The following is a 21,789-nucleotide window of genomic DNA, read 5'->3' on the forward strand; positions in this document are numbered from 1 at the left end:
TCCCTCCCTCCCACTCTCTGACATTTCCTGTGCTGCCTCGGGGGGCTGAGTGGGCTGGCCGGGGCTGGCTCTCGCCTCCGGGCGGTCCTGCTGCACAGGACAGCTGTCTGGGAAGTCCAGTGCCAGCTCCCAGGGCTCAGCACCTCACCGCTCAGGAGCATGTGCCTCTGGGCACAAGAGGCCTCGCAGGCGGCCAGATTCCAGTTCTTTCCAGTTCCAACTTTTTAGTACTGTAGTCATTGTTCATGTCCCTGACTCAGGCTGGTTTTAGAAGTACCATTTAAATTTTGTTAAAAAGCCACCTCAGAGTGACCCCACCTGAACTCGTGGTTAGTGGGGGCAGGGAAGAACCTAGGCTGCGCAGACTGAAAAGAAAAGGTCTCGTCTGGAAATCCCTCCTCTTCAGTCTCCCTCCAGAGTGGTCTGGGTCACAGGTGTGAGAGACTCAGATTATTGCAGATTCTTGCTTCTTACTGAACCCAAACTGGATGAGAAGGCCTCAGCCCGGCTCTAGGGCTTAGTGACAGTGGAGGAAAAGATCTATTCATGATCCGCTGTGAACTGAATTGTGTTCTCCCCATAGTCACACTGTGATGCTCTACCTCCACCCCCACAGGACCTCAGAATGTAAGTGAATTTGGAGATAGGGCCTTTGAAGATGTCATTAGGGACTTCTCTGGTGTCTACTGGTTAGAAATCCTCCTGCCAATATAGGGGACACAGGTTCAATTCGTGGTCCTGGAAGGTCTCACATGCCGTGGGGCAGCTAAGCCGGTGCACCACTACTGAAGCCTGTGCTCTAGAAGCTGGGAGCTATAGTAAGAGAAGGCACCGCAATGAGAATCCCATGTACTACAACTAGGGAGTCAACCCTGCTCGCTTGCTGCAACTAGAGAGAGCCCTCAGTTCAGTTCAGTGGCTAAGTTGTGTCCAACTCTTTGCAATCCCATGGACTGCAGCACACCAGGCTTCCCTGTCCTTCAGTATCTCCTGGAGCTTGCTCAAACTCACATCCACTGAGTCAGTGATGCCATCAAACCATCTCATCCTCTGTCATCCCCTTCTCCTGCCTTCAATCTTTCCCAGAATTAGGGTCTTTTCCAATGAGTCAGTTCAATGAGAGAGCCTTCACAAAGCAACAAAGACCAGTGCAGCAAAAAAAAAAAAAAAGATGTCATTAAATTAAAATGAGGTTGTTAAGGTGGGCCCTCATCTAATATGACTCGTGTCCTTATAAGAAGAGGACATTGGGACACAGAGGAAGAGAGAAAGACACACGCAAGATATGCACACACACAGCTAACCCTGTGGGGGCACAGTAAGAAGGTGTCTGTCTGCAGGCCAAGGAGAGAGGCCTCAAAAGCCAAGCCTGCCAGCACCTTGAGCTTGAACTTCCAGCCTCCAGAACCATGGGAAAAGAAGTCTCTGTTGAAGTCACCCTAGTCTGGTATTTTTTTTGTGACAGCTTTCAGAAACTAATACAGAATGTTTAGTCAATATATCCTGATTCTTTCCCTGTTGCCCTCAGGGCCAGAGGAAGCAAGCATTCACTGGGGCCTGGATAAGTGGTCCTGATCACTCGATTCTGAACCTGTGTATTTGACTTTATGACACGACTGCTGTCTAAGAATGGTTTTGACTAGTCTTGCTGAATTCTGAATTCTTTGGATATCAAACTTGGACGGAGAGCTGGTGAAAGAAATCAGAGAGACTGTAATTAGGAGAGTTTCACAGGTGTGCAAGAATAACACTGTGTAAGATGTTAGCTGAGATGTGCTGATAAGGGCTTAGTTGACACAAGCCGCAGCAATACAAATCTGGACGTGCTGGTTTGCCAAAGAGGCTGACGCCCCAGTAAGACCTTGACTTCAGATATTAAAACTGGAAGTTCCTTGGTTCGACTGTAAAGAGCTTCATGTATGGAAACCTTTTAGCAGAATTCTTTAATCTGAGAAACTAGAATCCTGATGGACCTCGTTCTGACCTAAGTTTCAGGCTGTGGACTTTACATCATTCATTCACTCTCTCTGTGTCTCAGTTTTCTTTACCTAAAAAGAGAGATAATTACAGCTCCCCATTTCACTTGATTATGATGTTCTAGGCATCAATTTTGAGAAAGAGAGTAAATTTCAGAAAGACCTTTAAGATAAGGTCTTATCTTTAAGATAAGAGAAAGTGATGTAGCCTCTTTGAACCTCAGTTTCCTCATCTATAAAATGGGCACAGTAATACTTGAAAGAGTATTGTGAGTGTTCACTGAGAACATTCAGAAACCACCTTGGGTTAATCCTTGCATATTTTAAGAGCTCAATACATGTTAGCCACTGATGATGACTTGATGATGACTTTACTAACAAGAGGTGATTTCGCTGCTCTGATGCGCTGCTGACATATTATTATTCTGGCTAGTGAAAGGAGCATCTACCTTAAGACTTAGGTTGGTTGAAAGCGTCTAACATGGGAGGTATAGGATTTAAGAGAAGGTATGGGCTTCCCTGGTGGCTCATTCATTAAAGAACCTGCCTGCAATATGGGAGACCTGGGTCCGATCCCTGGGTTGAGAAGATCTCCTGGAAAGGGAATGGCTACCTACTCTGGTATTCTTGCCTGGAGAATGCCATGGACAAGAGGAGCCTGGTAGGCTACAGTCAGTGGGGTTGCAAAAGAGTTGGACATAACTGAGCAACTAACACTTTCAGTTTTCAAGTGGAGATATAACTACAGAATGAGGTCTTATTCCTTTAACCTACAAGTGCTAAAACCTTAGTATGTGCCATAAAGTAGCATTTCTCTAACTTTAACATGCACATAAATTCCCTAGAGATCTTGTTAGAAGACAGATTCTAATCCAGTAAGCGGGAGCAGAGTTGGATGTTGAGATAGATTCTGCATTTCTAACCAGTTCCCAGGTAATAGCGAAGCTGCCACTCCAGGTCAGGTTTGAGCAGAAAAGCAGTGGAACTATCACCCCAATCTGTCAATTCCAATTCCAATTCTTTTATCAACCAATTATTACTTTCTATTGCTTTACATTAAACTTCAGAACAATCTCATTTTTAATCTTAAATTGGCAGGGCTCCTCTTTCCCATCCCTGGCCTTGCTAACACTTAATTTTTTTTTTTAAACAAAATAAGAGTAACAACAATGACAGTGACTAATGTTTATGTAGAGGTTACTATATACACCAGGAACTGTTTACTGAAATTCTTACGACACCTCATAGGGTAGGTGCTTTAATTATCTCCATTTTATAGGTGAGAAAGCTGGGGTACATATAGGTAAGATAATTTGTTTCGATACTTACCTAGTGCATGGCAACTGGGATTATTTTAGGAGTCTATTTAAATACTGGAGAAGGGAATGGCAACCCACTGCAGTATCCTTGTCTGGAGAATTCCATGGACTGAGAAGCCCATGGCAGGCTATAGTCCGTGGGCTCAAAAAGAGTCAGACACGACTGAGTGATGAAAGATGTAATGTAATGTTATTTGAAGGATTCTTTGTAAATCAGAGGCTCTAGGGATAGCTGGAATAGTTCAGTCTAATTTATCAGTTTTTGTTGCTCACACTGGTTTTATCACATTTTACAAAAAGTGGAGCCCACCTTCCTGGAGCCGGTGACTACGATATTTATCCAGGATGCACTCCCAGGCTGACTGCAGAGGCTGTTATCCTGATGAGTACTAGAGCGGCCCTGGGGCTGAACCCCACGCAGTGAGCTCAGCTGTGGCTGGCTAAGTAACAAGATTTTAAGAATGAAGATCACAGCAAGCCGGATGGATCCTGCTTCCTTGCTAATTTGAGGGTAAATTCAAATTTTATCAAGCAAACATTGTTTTCTGTGGATTTGCACTCAACTTCAGAAAGGTTTTATTTTTCATCTTAAATTAGCAGGGCTCTGGCTGCTTTCCTGTCCCTGGCCTCTCAATTTAGTATTTTTTAAATGTTGAGAACAAGAGTAAGATCACTACTTCATCTGTGAGCCTGCCCCTAGAACTGCGGGCAGTTCCCAGAAGAGTGGTAACAGACAGACCCGGGCGCGTTCCTGAATGAGGACAGTGTCTGTTAGGAGCTGTGTCCTCTGCAATCTGGGGACAGTGCTTACTCTGGAGAACGTGACTCAGAGCCCATGGTTGGTTGCAACCCTGGCTGGGCCAGTCACTTATTCTGCAACCTGGGATCAGTCATAGATTTTCATGGTCTTTATTTACCTCCTTCCTAACATGAAAGAAATGGACACAATGGGAATTTTTCAAAGCATATGTTTTTAGCTATGAAATCCTCTTTCAAACAAAAGTTCGTCTGGAAGCCCAGGAAATAAATTAGATGAGCTGAAATTTCTCTGGTGGAAGTTGGGGCAGAGCCAGAGTCAGTCATATTTTTTCTAATCCCTCACCAGTCCCCAAGAAGCCTCAATTTTCTGTGTATGAACTTGAAAACAACTGGACTAATGATGATCTGAAGGCTCCCTCTAGCTTCCACACAGTCTGTGCCTGAGTTCTCAGGGGAATAGGGCTTGGAGTATCAGAAGGCTACCATTGGGGAGAAGCATTTGACTGCTAAAGGCAATTTTGTCTTTGAACCCAGTGGTTGATTATTGTGTTATTGTGCAGTCTCCTAGTCATGTCCAACTCTTTACGACCCCATGGACTACAGCACGCCAGGCCTGTGTCCCTTCAGACCAGATCAGATCAGATCAGTCGCTCAGTCATGTCCGACTCTTTGCGACCCCATGAATCGCAGCACGCCAGGCCTCCCTGTCCATCACCAACTCCCGGAGTTCACTCAGACTCACGTCCATCGAGTCAGTGATGCCATCTAGCCATCTCATCCTCTGTCGTCCCCTTCTCCTCTTGCCCCCAATCCCTCCCAGCATCAGAGTCTTCTCCAATGAGTCAACTCTTCGCATGAGGTGGCCAAAGTACTGGAGTTTCAGCTTTAGCATCATTCCTTCCAAAGAAATCCCAGGGCTGATCTCCTTCAGAATGGACTGGTTGGATCTCCTTGCAGTTCAAGGGACTCTCAAGAGTCTTCTCCAACACCACAGTTCAAAAGCATCAATTCTTCGGTGCTCAGCCTTCTTCACAGTCCAACTCTCACATCCATTCATGACCACAGGAAAAACCATAGCCTTGACTAGACGAACCTTTGTTGGCAAAGTAATGTCTCTACTTTTGAATATGCCATCTAGGTTGGTCATAATTTTCCTTCCAAGGAAAGTTACCATCTGCCAAAGTTTGCCCAGGTTCATGTCCATTGCACTGGTGACGCCATCAGCCATCTCATTCTTAAAGTGGAAGTGGCTGGTTATTAGGAAACCTAAAAAGGTTTAAGTAGGCATCCTCAGTGTTATTTTGAAAGATTTAAATGCATGTTGTTTTATTTTTTTGCTCTGTCATTAAACATACCTTAAACTAGACTTATCCTCTTTTATTTGGAACAGAGTAGAAAGATTTTTGTTTTCTTTTGGCTTTTGATTTTTGACTAGGTTTGTAGAGGCACCCCACTCTATACTCTTGCCTGGAGAATCCCATGGCTGGAGGAGCCTGGTAGGCTGCAGTCCATGGGGTCGCAAAGAGTTGGACACGACTGAGTGACTTCACTTTCACTTTTCACTTTCATGCATTGGAGAAGGAAATGGCAACCCACTCCAGTGTTCTTGCCTGGAGAATCCCAGAGACGGGGGAGCCTGGTGGGCTGCCGTCTATGGGGTCGCACAGAGTCAGACACGACTGAAACGACTTAGCAGCAGCAGCAGCATAGAGGTGTGATGTATGTAGTTACAGACTAGTCCAACTCCCTTTGCCAAGTAAACAAATGATTTTAGAAGAGATGAAAATTGAAAGTGGGCAGAAACAAACCATTAAGATTTTCAAATGTCAATGGGAGGACTTCCCTGGTGGCCCAATGGTTAAGACTTTGCCTTTCAATACAGGGAGTGTGGATTCAATCCCTGGTCAGGGAGCTATGATCCCACATGACTCTTGGCCAAAACACTAAAACATAAAACAGAAGCATAAAACAGTAAAAAATTCAATAAAGACTTTAAAAATAGTCTCCATCAAAAAAAAATCTTAAAAAAAAAAGTCAATAGAAAAGTCTTTGGAATTATTGGCTTCCATGAGACCATAAATAAATGATCCCTTTCCTTAAAGATTAGATATGAATGTTTTACTGTCAGTGAATTGTTAACTAGACAGGATAGTACAGAATGTTAAGTTGAATTTACAGTTTCCCAAATTATGCTGGAGATTTGAATCAGAGACAGTGGTTTGAAATAGTATTCTCATTCTCATTAAAATGTGGCATATTCTCTTCTCGCTAACTTTGAATAAAGTTTCCAAAGAGAATACAGCTTTCAAACTGGTTGCTAGTGGTACACCCTGAAAGATGCAGGTGATACAGAATGGTGTGGTAACATCTCCAAGGCAAGTATTCTAGGTGTTTATCCATTTTCCTGCCCTCTCGCAACAAAAAATCCCATATAAAATGTAGCCTGCTGTGTATAGCACAGTCAATAAATAGCCTTCTTTCTCTAGGGGTGAAGCTGCAAGTGGAATGTTTTGCCATCACAATGGTCATACGTCACTTGCGAGACAAATGATAATTAATGTGAAAATTATAAAAATCCAGACTATGGTCAATCATGATTTAACTTAATGTTTGGTGCTCCTATAATGAGACAAAAGTAGAATTTCCTCATTCTGCAGTAATTTTTTTTTTTCATCTTAGACTGTATCATTGCAACTTTTTCAAAGGCCCAGAAAGACTGGAACCCCCCAGTTCCTGCAGTCTGTGTCAAATGAGGCAGGAAAGAGAAATGCCTAGTATTTTGGCAGAGAGTAAGGAATATTTTTTAATCCCCTCTAGCCTAGCCCGGTAGGCTGGGTGAGACTGAGAATGAGGGCAGATGAAAGACAAAAGTGCGAGAGGAGGGAAATAGCAAATCCACGGCTGTGCGCTTCTTGGCTGCAGAAAAGGCGATGTAGGAGGTGTCTGATGACAACCACTAAGCACATTCTGCTTTGAATTAGTTCCTCTTTATTTGAAAAGGTTCACACAAATAACAGCATTGATACTGCTTAATTGCACACAGAGTGATGTGGAGAAGGCTCAAGGATATTGCGGTTTAGCCTCTTGATCACACCTCACTGTAACACAGTAATGAACAGGTGGACCTGAGTTCAAGTCCCTGTTCCCCTGACCACTAGCTGCAACTTTGAGAAAAATTACTTTCTCTCTAGGCTTTGCATATGTTAAAGAAAGGTTGATAATACCCTTCTTCCAACCACTTACCTATTAAGGCTGTTATGTTAAGAATGCTTGTCTTAGTCCCTGGTATAGAATAACTGCTTGAAAAATATTAGTCCAGTTTTGGGGTGCTGGTGGCAAATATTAAGGGTCAGCATCCGGCAGTGATGAGGATAACCTTAAATTCAGGTGATGGATTCCCATGTACCAGCTACCCTATTTCTATCCAGCTTATTGTTTGATGTGGGGAGTCCAGTTTATTGAAATTTCACTTAAAGTCCTTTTTGACAAGTATTGGCCAAAAAAAGAGGAAAGGAAAAGAAAGAAAAAAATGAAGGAAGGAAGAAAAAGAAGAGAAGAAAGAAAAAGAAAAGAAAAAGATAGAAATTTTGGGTGCCCCTGTTATCTCTTAACTCTTCTGATGTAGATAGAGCGGGTATTATTTGCCCATTGAACAGATTTAGAAGTTAGTTTGGTGATTGACCTAGGATCACTGGTGAGTTACAATAAGGCCAGAACAAGAAAGGAGTTGGGTCTTTCACAGACTTAAATGAACTTATGGCTGCTGGACGGAAGGATGGGGGAAAGGGGTAGTTAAGGAGTTTGGGATGGACATGTAAAAACGGATAACCAACAAGGATCTACTTATAGCACATGAAACTCTGCTCAATGCTATGTGGCAGCCTAGATGAGAGGGGACTCTGGGGGAGAATGGATTTATATATACGCAGAGTCGGACACGACTGAGCGACTGATCTGATCTGATCTGATGGCTGAATGCCTGCACTGTTCACCTACAACTGTTACAGTGTTATTAACTGGCTATAACCTAATACAAAATAAAAAGTTAAGAAGAAGTGGGGTCTAAAGTAAGTGTCAGATGGCAACTCCAGTATGAGCAGGGAACATTGTTGTACACGGTGGGCGTGAGGTCGGGGGAGCAGTTTGCCATGATGGTGGTCCCTTCACTGCAGCCTTTGCAGAGACAGGTACTAGCCACTGACTAGGTCTCTTTGTGAAGGAGACAAATAGTGGAGAATCTCATGAAAACATCATGTGATTCAGAAAAATGATTCTTCTGAAATCAATCTCCCATATAGTCTTCAGTATTTAGGCTTTTTGCAAAAAGCAGTAGCAGACTTCAATGTATTCTTACTTTTTATACTGCTAAATTTATGTTTTGGATTATCCCTACCATTGTCTCAGGCATGGAGATGGCCTTGACACCTTCTCTGATTCGTTGATTTGCCTAAACTGTTTAATACTCTTGAGGGAGTTTTAGCATCCTGGCCATGGTCTCTGACTCAGACTGCTTGTGTCCAGGTTCCAGCTGCACCGCTTTTTAGTGGAATGACCTTGGGCAATTTCTTTAACTTCTCTCTGTTGCAGCTGCCTCATCTTTCTGATGGAGATGGTAATGGTACCTGCCCCAGAGGGTTATTAGAAATCAATGAGAGATTCTTTGTTCAATACATGCAGAGAGTGAGCCCCATGTAAATGTGAGCTGTGAATTATAATAAGGCTGTTCTATTTGCAGTTTATGAAGCTGAGATACATCACATCCATATAGGCATTGTTATTATCTTAGTAAATTCTATAAAACTTCATTTCCAGTCACAAAAATAATGACATTGGATCCACTTGGAAATCATCGACAGAAACTGGCTCGAGTAGCACAGAGATCATTGTATGCCATAAAGACCACACCAATCCAGATGAAGCCACCATCAGATTGCTTTCTGTTTAAGTGGTGGTGAACTGCAAGTTCTTTTAGTTCTTTTTTTTTGCATTTGCCAAATGAAATTTGGTTCCGCCTTCAAAGTCAAAGCTGTCCAAGAAAGGTCACAAAGTGAGGATCACACTTTCACTCTAGAACCCTTCTGCAGGACACCAAAACCTTAGAATTAGGCTGTGCACAGCTGAAAAGGAAAAATAGGTTAGAATACCTCAAAGCGGTTTCCCATGTACACTTCCCCAAACAAGAGGTTCTAACTCAGACCACGTCCAAGTTCAGTTCAAAACGTAAGTGGTAGCATGGACTTTCCAAACTCGGTAAATGAAGTGACCATGTCTCCCCCAGTAAGCGCAGCATTCTCCATCGTCCTTGTAGACACGGCCTGGCACCGGTGCCGCTTCAGCAAGAAACTTCAGCCACCTCCATACACCCTGCCAGTTCCAGCTCTGTGGGAAGTTGGGTTATGGTGGGTTGCACCGTTGCCCCTTACCCCTCGAAATCCACCCCAGAAACTACAGCCTCGGAGGAACCTCCCTGACACCCCGAAGGTCTCCGTGTTGAGCTTCCTCTTCTCAGCCCACGTCGTCCGCCTGGAACTGGTCTTGAGTTCAGAGGAGATGTTGTCAAAGGACTTGGACTTGTAGTAGCACCAGGGCCCCAAGCGGTCCTCCTCAGCAGGGGCCTCTTCACTCTGGGTCACCACGTCCAGGTCCTTCTCTTCCCCTTTCTCAGCTTTGTCATCTTGAAAATTCAGTTTCTTCTTAAATTCCTTGTCCAGCTCTTCTCGGCTGAAGGCATCTGCCCTCTCAAAATCAAAGTTGCCTTCAAACTTGATTGTGTTTTCCTTGATGTTAGTTAGACAGCTTTGCCCTCCGGAGCTGTTCCTTGTTCATCTGTTCCCTGAGTGCCTCCTCTGAGGTCTTCTTTTCTCTGTCATTCACCTGCCGTTGAGTTTGCACAGCTGCCTCTGAGCTACATCGGTGGCGGCCTTGCTGCGGGTGGGGCTGGGCACCTGTTGAGCTGCATGCCCATGGTGCCCTAGCCAGGTAACAGCTTCTTGGAGTTCAAGTTATCAAGAGATCCAGTCTGGATGGCCTGCTCCACCATGGGGCTCTTGCTGACTGAGACAGATGGAAACCCAAGGAGGCCGGCATACTGCTGGCTAAGCAGGGAGCTAGCCACCAGCTGGCTGTAGGGTGGCATGCCTCAGAAGGGGCTGTAAGGCACCTGTGGCTGGAAGGATGAGCCCAAACCAAGCCCAGGGAAGATTGAAGGACAGCAGGATCCTGAGGGAGCGTGTGCTGAGCTTTTGGAGGTTCACACACAGTAATATCTTTGACATCACTTCCCCAGAAGATGATGTACTCATAAATCTCCTCTCTAGGGGGGTGGAAGGCCTATCTGTGGGACGGTCTTCAGTACCAAAGGACCTCACTTTGGCAAGCTCCACGGTGGCGTTGTCCCAGTTGATGGTGTAGAGGATGCCCTCGTAGCGGATCTGTGCCTTGGAGATGACGCTGATCTTGCTGCCCAGGTTCAGGGTGCCTGAGGAGCTGCTCATGGCGGCGGTCGCCCAGCCAGGCCCAGCCCACTCGCCTTCACGTGGTGGCCTCGTCACCCTCTCCTCGCGGCCATTGGTGCCGCCTTACTGCCACCCGAGGGCCTGCCTGGGGACCAGGGGGCCTCTTTTAGTTCTTGACATTGTTCCTTCTCATGGAGTCAGTGGCTGAGCTTGGGTTGGGGCAATTATCCGGGCGTATAATCAGATAACATTGGAACACAAGTTCAAGGGAAAAGACAAATCAGTCTTAACTTTTTTCCTTCCTGTGCTTTTCTCATTAGGGTCTAGGGGGGTCTTCTTCCTTATTGAATATGACCTTTTGAGAAATTTAGTTTCCATCTTTCCCAATAGAATCATTCTTCTTAGGGAATTAAATTTGCTTCAAGTTTCTGTCTCTTCTGCTCAGTTTAAAAGATGAGGCCAGGGCCCTGTGGGTGTTTTGTTATTGATATCTGCTATTTTTTACTCTCAGCTCTGTCGTTAAATTGTATTATGGTAGGCGGCATCTCCTAGGCCCGGTCTTTTAACATAATTTGCCTTAAGATGTGTTGTTTGCCTAGGAACACGCAGTATCTATGTTCCAAGCATAGCATCACTGGGGACCAGACTTGACTTGCAAACAGAACCAGGCACTGAGGCCTGTGGTAGCCACCTAGATAACAGGACTGAATGTTGCCGGTCAGAATTCTCCTCCTTGTATATTCTGTGTGGCCTTGGCAAGTTCCTGAATTCCTCTGGCTCTAAGATTGCTCTCTGATCTCTACATTCCTTGCTAGCCCTCTACTTCGTTAGTGCAGTTTCCAAACTCAGTTTTGTGGTCAGTTAATCTTTGTGTTGGGGTTGGGCATTCTCTCATCGAATAAATTTAGAAAATGCATCTTACTTTATTTTTCTCTCAAAGAGTTACAAGGCACACATGCTTATCAAGGTGTCTGAGAAGCTCCATGTTGAACAATGCTTAATGAAGCATTTCTCAAATATAGGTGAATATGTAATTTTTTTATTGGTTAATTTTGGTTTCCTGGGAAGACTTCTGAAGAGCATCTTTTGGGAAAGATTTCTGCTGCAGTTTCCTCAGGTGACTGAGTTATGTAAGGTAAAGAACACACAGCAGTGTCTCTGATTTTAGAATGACAATGTAAGTGTACCATTGCCTTTTAATTGGAAGACAGTTGTGTAAACAGTTTTTAAGCAATAGGTGTCTGCATTCTGATAAACTGCCAGAGTATCTCTGGTTCAGCTAACAGAAGTCAAATTTGGAGGCCCACGAACAGGAAGGAACTACTTTATTGGCTAACTCTTCAAAAAGTCAAAGTTTCCATGTTGAATCATGTCCCACCCCCTCTCGGGGCTGTCCTGCCTTATAAAAGGCAGGGAACCCAGGCAAGTAGCTAGAATCCTGTTTTAGCCTCAGAAAAGTGCTACAACACTACACATGGCTTCTTCTCCTCCCTTTCATTTAAAATCAGTTAGGGATTATGAGATTTCAAAGAAATAGGAAAAACTAGCTTTCATTAGAATTGAAATGAAAACTAATGAGAAAAAAAATGCAACTATAAAAGACTTATGTTCTATCCTTATGGTAACAATCCTGAGACACTAACACAAAAGCATTAGGGCTAAACTCTGAAATCAGTCATGAGCATGTTGGGCATTAGGCGTAATCAGAAGATTTCAATAAATGCAACTGGCCTTTTGGCAGCAGCTAACATATGACAGCTCTGCAAAAGCCAAGCATTTTATCAACGAGTGGTCCAGTTGTGATCTTTTGCCTGGCGCCTGGTGCTTTGGCCAAGTCAGGAGGATGTTATCAGGGGTACAGAGTTCCAGGCAGTGGCCTGGACTCAAGGAAGGGAGGGTGGGGTGACCCCAGAGTATGGCCCAAAGCCATTTCAAAACAAATCAAAAAACCCACCTAGACGGAGAAGAAAGTAAGCTGAGAATGTTGAATTAATCAAGCTTTATATTTAAACAATGTGATCACGTAGTCTTTCCTTTTCATTGGGTAAATTATGTGCCTTATGTTAAATTACTGTTTCAGAATGGGTGCTGGAGTTTGTGTCTCTTGCAGGAATCAAATGATCTGCTCTCACATTTAAAACAGTTATGCTAGTTTCCTTCTACGTCTTAGCCTATAAATGCATCTGATGCTGGGGATATTTGTCCTAAGTATCTTTTCCCATTTAAACAGTCTTCATAACATTTCTAATTTGCAAAAGCCTTGGTGTTCAAAAATAACTGGGAAAAAAATTGGACTGTGGGTGGTGGGTAATCCAGCCCTGCATCAGGGCATTACTGATTACTAAAGGAAAAAAATGCCTCTTTCCTGAACCTTACCGGATGGGGCCATTGTTTTCAGACAGCCTTTACCTAATACAAAAGGACTCAAAGTCCATGACTGGCCTCAGACCAGCATTTTGTCTGGGAACAACATCCAAAGCCATGATGAACAACCAGGCTGATAGTAAAATGAGCCTCCCCAAGTTGGAGTATTTTTGTTAAATCCTAGTACAAAAAAAAAAGTACTAAAAGCCCATCTGGTGAGATGATAATTCATTAAGTGAAAAGAAGAGGCAGAAGGCTTGGGAAAATCGATCCTTTTCTTTCTTTGTCTCCTGTGTTTGAGTTATTGTGCAATCACAGAGATATAAATCTGGATTCAGAGCAGCGGAAAACCCGTGGAACGTTCCGGGCATGTTTTAATAGTGTCTTTGCAACAAGGATGGTGTTCTGCAGCTGTGATGTCAGTGAACTGATGTGCTGTTTGGAGTGGTCTTTAGAATTAGCACAGGAGACAGAGTGGGGAGGGTCAGGAGATGAGGACTCTGTGCTGGAGGAAGGAGCTAGACTCCAGGAAACTCCTCATTCTTCCTGAGCTGCTGTGACACACCCTCGGGGTGGCACACCCTCCCTGGAGTCCAGCTCAGCCCACAGACTCATGGAAGGAGAACCAGGGCCCAGGCCTCCCTTTTGAGGAGTGGATGCAGCGCTTCTGTGTGTCAGCCACCTCGGGAAGGAAAGCTGAAGCCTTAGAGCTTTGTGCACGTGACCTGGGAACCCATTGAGCTCATGGACCCTCATCACATCCTCGAAGACCACCAAGGTTTGGCTGTCTTTTTCATAAACTTGTCACGTGTGCTGTCTGGGGTGGGCTGTGCATTTAAAGCTGAGGAGAGCTGCAGGGACTTTTCATTGGTTAAAATAGTTGTGCACTTATTATATTAACCCTTGAGGTTAATACAAACACATGCTTGTATAATATGCATATGTTATTTACTAACATACTTATGTGCTGTGCTAAGTTGCTTCAGTCATGTGCGACTCTTTGCACCCCTATGGACTATAGCCCTCCAGGCTCCTCTGTCCATGAGATTCTCCAGATAAGATTACTGGAGTGGGTTGGCATTTCCTTGATCTTCCTGACCTAGGGATCGAACCTGAGTCTTTTATGTCTCCTGCATTGGCAGGCAGGTTCCTTACCACTGCAAGTGGGTTTTTTTTACCACTATTTAAGTGTATTTATAAATATTATTATTTACTACTCTTTAAACATTTATAAATATCATTAGAATGGGGTTTTAAAAAATGGATATGACTATTATGTAGCAGGAGTCCAGCTCCATTAAGTTAAATTTGGGTAGGTTGGTCTGTTGGAGCACACTGGGTGTCCTCAGTGACTGTGAGTGAGAATCTGTGACCTGCATTTTGCTTATGTACTCTTTCCCATCTCCATGCCAGTATATCTGTGTTAACATAGCTTTGAGGTGAATTCTCCCATCTCCTTATGTTATGTTGTTTTTGTCTGCGTAGATTGGGTACAACAGACACTTTGTTTGAGCTAGGGGTTGGCTTAAAAATATTCACAACCTAAAAGCTGAGAGTTATGTTTCATTCAGTGGAAATTTTTAAGACTTCAATACCAGGAGGCAGCATCTCAAGTAACCCTGAGAGAACGTCTCTGAGGAGGCAAGAGGAGGAACCAAGTTACATAGAAGTTTTGCAACAAAAAGCAGGTCGTCTGAACGTGAAAAATTATTGCTAATTAAAGAAAACTAGATATCCCAGCTTAAGGAATTTAGCACGTTTATTTGTATGGGAAGGTACAAGAGTCTGGGCTCACCGAACTTATTCCTTTCATATGCACCTCAGCTATCTGGGGCCAGTAGCCTGTGTTTTTCACATCCTGAGCTCCCTTGGGGCTCACCACAGGGAGTGGCTGCAGTCTTGTGGCTGCTCGATGGCAGGTATTCTCCTTCCTGAGTGCCCTGAGGGCTCACCAACTCACCTTGGAGGGCTATGATCACTGATGACTGTGACATCCTTATTTCCTGATGTGGCAGGAAATATTCCATTTTCATAGGGATGCTGTCCCTAGGATGCATCCCTTACAGTTGTGCTTTATGAGACAGTTGGTACCCTGGGGAGAATGGCTTCAGGAGGGACCCAGCTCCCCTGCTCAGCATCCCCAGGGACCCACAGCCAACGCCACAGCCTCAGAGGCATCCCAAGGCGATCTTTCAAGCTGCTGTATTGAAACCAGCAGACCATATCAATTCATGCTGATTCTTTTGATACTAGACCTTAGAGCAAGTGATCGTAACTTGTTTTGGTTTCTGGAGAGTAGACTATCAGGTAATCAATCCCATGTAAGGCAGAAACACTTTGTACCTCCCACCTTTACTTTGGAAGACTCTGCTCTTCTCTGTTTACCAGGACCTCCGGTGAGCTCGAGTTTGCCTTCCTGTAGGACTAGAGAGCCAGAGCGTGCTCCACTTCACATGTACACACTCACCGAGAGGTATAAAGGAATTGAATGTTGGCATGCTCTGTAACTGATGAATAATTCATGAGGGCTTTCTGTGCCATAAAATTTCCTCCTGTAAATGAACATTATTTTGAAAGACAATGCTGACTGAAAAATCTGGAAATGTGGCATCATGTTCTTTAATGATCCGCCTTCAACATTTACTGGGAAGGCAAAAGTTGACAAACATCAGAATAATTAAACTGAAAGCTGACAATGGCCCTGGGTGGGCAGGAAGCCAGCAACTTAGTCACAGCTTTTTCTTCCCCAATTCATTCTAAAGTGTAACATCACCTGATGTTTACAAAAGGCCTCTGGATTCTTTGGCACTCTCTGGGCTTTCTTTGAAGATAGAATCTGAATGTTAATGATAACACTGTACATATTAATTAGTATTAACAGAGTACTGATATTTAGAGTGGGAAACTATGATTCGATGGCTTTTCTTAACTGAAACGGGTCTTAGAGATAAAACTAGACTGTCTCAAGATGTCTGTATTTCTCTATTTGAATAAATTTGAAACCCTCTGTTTTCCTTGCACTGTAAAAAGGGTAGGTTTTAATTTTGATTTCCAGGAAAGATAAGGAAGGTTTTGGAAAATCTTACATGACAGAGAGATTATAAACACAATAAGTTTATAGCAGAGTAAGTCATGTCAGATTATATTTTTAGTGGTCACCAGAAAGAAAAAGAAAATTTTCTTTTAAAAGAATTTCTTTTTTTCCATTTTTCCTGCTCCCCTCCTTTCCATGGTATATTTTTAATGCATTTGGAATCTTTCCACTTGCTACTGGCTGGAATCTATGGAGAGTGTATCCCCAGAACCCTCAACAGTTGACTTGAATCTCAGTCATAATTAAATTGGAAGTTGACAAATTATTCTGAGGCTTAAAAAGAGGCACACATTATGTTCCTAACAAGGAGTTTCACTCCTCTGCTTTGTTTTAAAAGTACTCTCCATAGAGAATATTGACAATATTTTTAGTGACTCTTTAAAAATAGAAGGGTGTTTTGAAAGGATAGCTAATAAACATGTTTGACTATGCTTAAATTTGGTATCTTACCTGGTAGCTGGGTTCTGATGCTTTAAAACAACCAGGTTTTCAACTTCTCATCCATCCCTCTGTAATGAGTACATCACCCTGGCCTCTCCTGGAACGTCTTGAAAGCATTAACTACTTAGAGGACTGTTGATATAAGACTTTGATACAGCGATATACTATCTTCTGCACTAAAGGATATGCTGAGAGCTAGTGTTTGCATACAGTTAACAGTCATTTAGGCATCTGAGCCACCCAGCCTCTCTTTCATATTAAAATCTGACTGTTGACACATACTTCTCCATCACTAACCTACTTCAAAGGTTGGGGTCAGAGTAAGGATATTAATTCAGAATATCAAGATTTAACAAGACAACTCTAAATATAATGCATTTCCAAAAAGAGGGGGAACACAGTGTGTTGACTGGCACTCCTTTTAGATTCCCTGTGAGACAGTGGAGTGCTGGGCAGGTTTTACTGCGTCAAGTGAAAAAGTGAAAGTGTTAGTCGCTCAGTTGTATTCGACTCTTTGTGACCCTCCTTGGACTGTAACCCACCAGGCTCCTCTGTCCATGATACTCTCCAGGCAAGAATACTGGAGTGGGTAGCCATTCCCTTCTCCAGGGTATCTTCCCAACCCAAGGATTGAACCCCAGGCCTCTGGCATTGCAGGCAGATTCTTTACCATCTGAGCCAACAAGGAAGCCCATTTTCTGCTCTAAGAGGTAATCAATAGCTGCCATAATGAATGAGCTCTGTCAAGGTCATTAGCCAGTGGGTCTATTAGAGCATGACATTGCCAGAGATGTGCCCGAGCAGTAGGAGCAGGCCCAGGAGCTCCGAGTGTTGAGTTTGTATAAAGCTCTCAGTGACAAACAGGGCCCTGAGGATTCCTGTCTGAGTCCCACCTCCCCCGCAGTCACTGTTGACAGGCTCCCTGGGCTTGTGATCACACCTCATACCACAAAGATCTGAGTGGAATAGAATCTCCCCGAGCCTGGCATTACTTTTCTTTATAATACTTTGCAGGGGACCCATACCTCATGTGAGGCATGAATGGAAGTGGCAGAAATACAAGGGGAAGCGGGACACACAGTGCTCCTGGGAAAATCTCAGGGTGTTAGCAGAGTGGTGTTATTTAGTGGAGACACATCTCTATGGATTATTTTTATATTTTTTTTAAATTGTATTTATTCATTTGTATTTTTATTTTTTGGCCATGCCCTGTTGGGATGCGGGATCTTAGTTCTCCACCCAGGGATTGAACCCGTGCCCTCTACATGGGGAGCTTGAAGTCTTGCCACGAGACCACCAGGAAAGTCCCTCCATGGACTATTTTTAAATGGTTTAAATGGTCCCTTTTGTCTGTTTTTCATATATACTGTGTAGTTCAAATGAACATACAGATTCATGGATTTCATTAGTCACTTCACTTTGGAGGCTCCTGGCCTCACCCACGTCTTTACTTACTTTTTTTTACTTTAAAAGCACTCTTGCCATAACAGTCTGCCTCTAACTGGCAGTTTCATCAGGTAGGATCTGCAGATGTGTCATAGAGCCCTCTCCTGCCTTGGCATTAGAGTGGCCCATTAACCTTCTGTGTGTCATCATTAATTTACTAGGCATCTTTCAGCAGGTGGCAGGTACTGTGCTAGGTATTGTTCAGAACAAATCTCTGTCATTTAGAATTTGTAGTCTTGGAAGTACCACTGCAGGTGTGTGCCAAAGATGTGCTGGGCAGCTAACCAGCATGAGAAGTTAGTAAGGACCAGGGCCCGGTGAAGAATATCAGTATTGGAATAGAAAATGTAAGAAGATATACTTACCTAAGGGATGTAAATTAGTGTAGCCAGAATGAAAAACAGTATGGAGGGCCCTTAAAAAACTAAAAATACCACTACCATATGATCCAGCAATCCCACATCTGGGCATATATCTGGAAATGATGAAAACTCTAATTTGAAAAGATACTGGCACCCCAGTGTGCATAGCACCACTATTTACAGTTGCCAAAACCTGGAAGCAACCTAAGTGTCCATCAATAGATAAATGGATAAAAAAGACAGAGAATGAGATGGTTGGATGGCATCACTGACTCGATGGACTTGAGTTTGAACAAGCTCTAGAAGTTGGTGATGGACAGGGAAGCCTGGTGTACTGCAGTCCATGGAGTCACAAAGAATCAGACACAACTGAGTGACTGAGCTGATACACACACACACACACACACACACACACACACACACACAATGAAATATTACTCAGTCATTAAAAAGAATGAAGTTTTGCCATTTGCGGCAATATGAGTGAACCTAGAGATTATCGTGGGCTTCCTAGTTGGTGCAGTGGTGAAAAATCTGCCTGCCAGTATAAGAGATACAAGAGACACAGGTTCAATCCCTGAGTCTGGAAGATCCCCTGGAGTAGGAAATGGCAACCCACTCCAATATTCTTGCCTGGAAAATTCTACAGTCAGAGGAGCCTGGTGGGCTACAGTCCATGGGATCACAAAGAGTAGGATGTGACTAAGCATAAACACAAATATTGTCATACTAAGTGAAATAAGTCAGAGAGAAAAAGACAAATACCATATGACATCACTGATATGTGGAATCTAAAAAATGATACAGAATGAATTTATTTACAAAACAAAAACATACTCACAGACATAGAAAACAAACTTATGGTTACCAAAGAGGGAAGCATAGGGAGGGACAAATTAGGAATAGGAGATTAACATATACACACTACTATATATAAAGTAGATAAACAACAAGGATTTACTGTATAGCAAAGGGAACTATTTTCATTATCTTAACCTATAATTGAAAAAATCTGAAGAAATATATATTTGTAACTGAGTCACTTTGCTGTGCACCTGAAAGTAACACATCTTTATAAATCAAGTATATTTCAATTTTTTAAAAGAGAAGATGTAGTCACCTAAATTGGTTAGGATGATAGCTAGGAAAGCCCCCAAGGGCTCCTTGGGATATAAATGACCCCACTGAGTTCATCAGGGTGCAATCTGACCACAGGTCACCTCTCACCATGGCTCCAGCATTGGATCAGTATGCCTCTGGTCCTCAGGAATCATCTTTACCCCCCACCCCACCACTGCCAGGGCCCCAAGGATTGGGGATTTATTTTCCTCTTGCTAAAATGACTATTCTTTGGTGAATTTCAGAGTTATTTTTTCCTAATGTAAATATATGATTTGGGACCTGTAGAAGCAAACTGTGTTCCTTCTGGACACAACGTTAAGTTCTTGAACTCTAGAAACAGCGAGATTTTGTTCACATCATGGCTTTGATACCTACTAGCCAAGTAACCGTGAGAAAGTGGCTGCATTTCTCCAAACCTCAGTTTCCGCATCTATAAAATGGAGCTAGTAGGGCAACCTGCTTTATGAGATTGTGAGAGTAAATGAGGATGTTTATAAAACCCAAGGCATGGTGTCTAATTTGCAATAATGAACGGGTTCTAGCATTAGCAATTATGGCACCAACTGAGTAATTCAGCTGCTTCTAAATTATTTTTATTGTTAAATAGAGCTTTGGAATCCATAGGCCTTCATTCTCGTTTGGTTATTTTATTTTTGTGTGTGTGTTTTATTTATTTTAAATTATACAAACATACAAGTGTAAGCTTTCACTGTCAAAATTTCAAATACTTTATGAAAGACAAACCTAGGCGGTAACTACTATCATCAGTTTTATTTATTCATTTTATTTTCACCAAAGTAGTGCATGTTCCTAGTTTTGAAAGTCAAATAGTATCTTCTGTCAAGAATGGGAGACAAAGGAGTAAGAGGCTAGGATTCTGGAGTTTTTCTGGCCTGACTTCCTAATGTGATCAAAACTGATGTTTCTATTAACAGAATGTGGCTCTTTGAGGTGGGATTTTTGACTGTTTTGTTTTTCATCTTTATCGGTGAGGGTCAGTCTCCCGCAGAGAGAAGAAATGGAGGGGGTGTAGAGGTTGACTCTGCCATAAAGACAACATCCCATCTTCCTGTTCACCTCATCTTTTTCATCTCATCCTCATTCTTCATCCTGGCCTTCAGTGGTACTTGGTACCTCGGACACCAGCCTTTCCTGGATTGCCCCGAGAGTTGTCCCCACTCCAGGCTAAGTTTCAGCTTCTCCTCCTTCTTTTCTTATGTCATCCATTCACTTTCCAGCTTCCAAACTGGAAGCTTCCAAACATCTGTCTGCTGACATTGCTTCTCTCTTGTTATTTTTGGGGTTCTGTGAAGACACAGAGATAAACACATGTTCACAGAACCATGTTTAGCCAGAAGCTCAAAGTTTCTGTAGATTTTCCCACTCAGTTAATATCTTATACTCTAATTATCTCACATTTCATTCAATCTCCTTCAAGAGAATTATGAGTTCATTGATATTAGAAACTGGTTTTTATATCTTTCAGAAATCTCAGTAATGAATACATGGTGTGTGCTCACTAAATTCTTTTAATTGAGATGACATTGATATATAACATTGTATAAGTTTCACATGTACAATATTATAATTTGACTTCCAAATACACTATAGTATGGTATATATGTGTGTGTGCTCAGTCACGTCCAACTTTTTGCAGCCCCATGGACTGTAGCCTGCCAGGCTCCTCTGTCCATGGAATTTTACAGACTATAATACTAGAGTGGGTTGCCAGTCCCTTCTCCAGGGGATCTTCCCAACCCAGGGATCAAACCCACGTCTCTTCCATTTCTAGCATTGACAGGCATATTCTTTGCCACCAGCACCGCCACACCACATCTTTTTTATTCATTTATCTGTTGATGGCCACTTAGGTTGTTTCCATATCTTGACTATTAAAAATAATCCTGGGATAAACATAGGGATGCATATATCATTTTGAATTAATGTTTTTATATTTCTGGAAAATGCCCAGAAGTGGAATAGTTTTGATCGTATGATAATTCTATTTTTAATTTTTTGAGAAATATCCATTCTGTTTTCCATAGTGGCTGTACCAATTCACATTCCTATCAACAGTGTATGAAGATTTCCTTTTCTCAACAGTCTCTCCAACACTTATTATTTCTTGTCTTTTGATAATAGCCCTTCTAATGAGTATAAATTGATGTCTCCTTCTGGTTTTGATTTGCATTTCCCTGATGATCAGTGATTCATTTTCCTGTTGCCCATTTATACGTCTTCTTTGGAAAAATGTCTATCCAGATCCTCTGTTTATTTTTTAATCGATTTGTTTGTTTTTGTTGTTGAGTTGCATGAGTTCTTTGTAGTCACTAAATTCTGGTTGAGTAGTTGATTGCTTTTCATATTTGGCTAAAAAGGGGCATCATATATATTACCTTTATTAGTGTGGTCCCATGAAAACCATGCCACTAAAAATATTGCAACTTTTTC

At 42.7% G+C, this 21,789-nt stretch overlaps 1 pseudogene; it reads right to left on the reverse strand.

Moving 5' to 3' along the window:
* Positions 1–7,966: 7,966 nt before the first annotated feature.
* Positions 7,967–12,034, reverse strand: LOC105002596 (annotated as a pseudogene).
* Between the last annotated feature and the right edge of the window lie 9,755 nt (positions 12,035–21,789).

Source organism: Bison bison, unplaced genomic scaffold, assembly GCF_000754665.1.
Source record: "Bison bison bison isolate TAMUID 2011002044 unplaced genomic scaffold, Bison_UMD1.0 scf7180017864456, whole genome shotgun sequence".
NCBI lineage: Eukaryota > Metazoa > Chordata > Mammalia > Artiodactyla > Bovidae > Bison > Bison bison.